The sequence below is a fragment of the Octopus bimaculoides genome, chromosome 2 (genome assembly GCF_001194135.2).
Source record: "Octopus bimaculoides isolate UCB-OBI-ISO-001 chromosome 2, ASM119413v2, whole genome shotgun sequence".
In the NCBI taxonomy this organism is placed as follows: Eukaryota; Metazoa; Mollusca; class Cephalopoda; order Octopoda; family Octopodidae; genus Octopus; species Octopus bimaculoides.
In genome coordinates, this window is record NC_068982.1 from 52,053,014 (window position 1) to 52,056,219 (window position 3,206).

The following is a 3,206-nucleotide window of genomic DNA, read 5'->3' on the forward strand; positions in this document are numbered from 1 at the left end:
ATATATATATATATATATATATATATATATATATATATATATATACATACACATGATTAGAAAGAAAGTCCTGTCACGTTTTTGTATTTTTGACACAATGACTTTGAGGGGACTTTTTCAATACTTATAGTGAAATAAACATTGACTTTTACATTCTGATGTTTTTTTTCTTTCTTTGCAGATTACTTTATACTATATTGGTAAATTTTTTATTGATTTTACCCTCAGATGCTGCATGCTTTATAGGAAAGTGGTGCTTATGTTAAAAGTTGGTGCATGTTTGTTCATCCTCTGAGTGCTTCTCAGCTTAATCAAAGAGTCGCTTACTACTTGTCTTTGAAGAGTAGACAAGCTACCGAATCTTTCCAGGTACAACCATCACAAGTAATGAAAAGTGGATTCTCTATAACCATAGAAAACGACAATGGTTAGCACCCAATGAAGAAGAACAATTCACGCCCAAACCAGGGCTACACTTAAAAAAAAAGTTATGTTTATGTGTTTGATGGGATATGAAGGGTGTTGTTATCATGGTATTAAATAAAAACAAAATAGTTACTGCAAAGAAGTATTGTCATCAACTGGAGGCATTGGACGAAAATTTGCAGAAAAAGCACCGTCATTGGTCAATCCTAAAGAGTGTTGATTTTACATGATAATGCAAGGCTACATATTGTCTAAGTTACGCAGGAAAAGATTATGGCACTAAATATGGAAGTTTTGCCTTATCCTCCTTACTCTCCTAACCTTGCTCCATCAGGCTACCATCTTTTCAGATCACGGCAATATTATTTCAAGGGAAAACAGTTTATTAATTGTGAAGAGGTTAAAATATTGAGTGTTGCTCAGATTCAAAACCTGAAGACTTTTACACCTGAGGGGATCAACAATTTTTCAAATAGATGGGATTAAATTATCAATAATAAGGGGAAATATCTTGATTAAATATATAAATTAAGACCAAAGAAGCATTTGTTTCTTTCTAACCTTCAAATGTGACAAGACTTTTTTTCCAACCTTATGCATATGTGTGTGTGTGTGTGTGTGTGTTCATTCTGTTGTCCGTAAAAAAAATTTTTTAAAGTCCGTTTTTTGTGCTTTGTTTATGTTCCCGTTCCTTTTTTGACGTCCTGTACCCGGATATGCATCTATATATACATGTAGATGTAGGTATGTACATATATGTATGTATACATGCATATGCTCATATATCATTTGTATTATATATATATGAAATTAAATGAAAGCTCAAATGATTAACAGCTAGTGGCATTAATCATTTGGATCTTCCTGTCATCATAAATACTTCTAGACATATTTAGTGGTTTGAATAGTTGCAGAACCGGCTTCTATAAATTCTGTTGTATTTCAACTGTTATAAAAACATAATTATACCATATTTGGCAGAAATATATTAAAACCACTTAGACAACTATGGAACTTAACATCACTCTAAAGAGAATAAATATTCTTAATTCAAAGAATTTTCTGAACATATTTAATTAATTATATTTTACAATTTAAATATTTCATTTTTGTATCCATTTGTAATCTGAATCACATGTATTTATTCTTGATAAAGAATATCATTCTCATATAACATTTAAAGAAAATTATCTTTAAATACTGAATCATTATGACTTATTGAATTTTGTTTTCTTGGTTTCTTTCAACCTGTATATTTCGACATATTTTGTCAAATCAGTTGGATACTTACTATCAACTGATAATATTCTCATTAGGACACCTATATTTGGGTATTAGCCTAATCTCGTTGTCAGACATCTCACCAAGTTTGTAGCATAATCAGCTTTATGGCTGTCCATTGCTCATATATTGGTCATGTCTGGTCTGCAGCAAAATCCCCATTTTCTTTGAAACTGAAAAAGTTGTAATGCCTGTTGCTTTACCATACATTTTGTCCAATAATAAGATAAACAAGCAACAGAGATATAATTCGCCAGGCAATGGCTCTCTACCTGGTCAATTTAGGAATTATAACAACATATATATATAATATTATAATTATAATATATAATATTGTAGCATTTAATAATATTGTAATAACAATATTGCAATGTATAACAATGTTGTTTTATATATATATATATATATATATATATATAAGAATATTGCAATTACAATATATAATATTGTAGCATTTAATAATATTGTAACATAACAATATTGTAATGAATAACAATATTGTAATGTATAACAATATTGCAAGTAACTAATAACAATTGTTGTAATGTATAACAATATTGCAACATATAGCAATATTGTAGCATATAACAATATTATAACATATAGCAATAATGCTATGTACAACAATACTGTAACTAATAACAATATTGTAATGTATAATATTCTAACATAACAATATTGTACCATATAGCAACATTGTAGTAGATAACAATATTGTAACATATAGCAATAATGTAACATATAGCAATATTGTAACGTATAACAATATACTAACATATAACAATATTATAATTTATAACAAGATTTATCACAAAAGGGTTCGAGTATTTGTTCTCAGAAGCCTGAAATATTGGACTTTTGTTTTGATTGTCTTTCAAAAATATTTTACTTGTCAGTGAACACGACACACAATGGTATAAAACTTGCCAGCAGTATCAAGTGCAATTTCTGAATGAATAAATTGTACTTAGCAAATAAATATTTGAAGTAAATGTCTTTTTGCACACATTTTCATTTTTAAAAAAAAGTGTGTTATACAGCAGCATATATATTTTAAAGGGTCTTTTCTGACTTTCCCTTATCTTGGGAGTAAGTAAAACAATACTGATATTACAATTACAAATAAGCTTCAATTTTCAACAATATTGGAAGATCTCATATAGCTAACAGTGCACCACACAAACTTTCCAGTTGAAATAAAGTAATGATTTGCAAAAATTTAGCAGCTACTTACAGCCAGGCAATATTGATAAATTATTGAATTTTAGCTGATAAGTTTCAAATCATATATCATAATTCTTATGGTGAATTTTAGTAAGAAAATAGTGACTAATTTGTTCTCATTCATTTTCTGTTAAATATGATGTGTATATATGTGTGTGTGTGTGTATGTATGTATATATATATATATATATATATATATATATATATATGACAGAGAGGGGAGATGGCACATACACACATATTTGTATAGGTGTGTGCATATATATATATATATA

At 28.2% G+C, this 3,206-nt stretch overlaps 1 protein-coding gene across 1 annotated transcript in view; it reads right to left on the minus strand.

Moving 5' to 3' along the window:
* Positions 1-3,206, minus strand: part of LOC106867402 (RAD50-interacting protein 1) — a 43,130-nt gene that overhangs the window by 1,956 nt on the left and 37,968 nt on the right. The gene's annotated exons all lie outside the window — the stretch shown is intronic.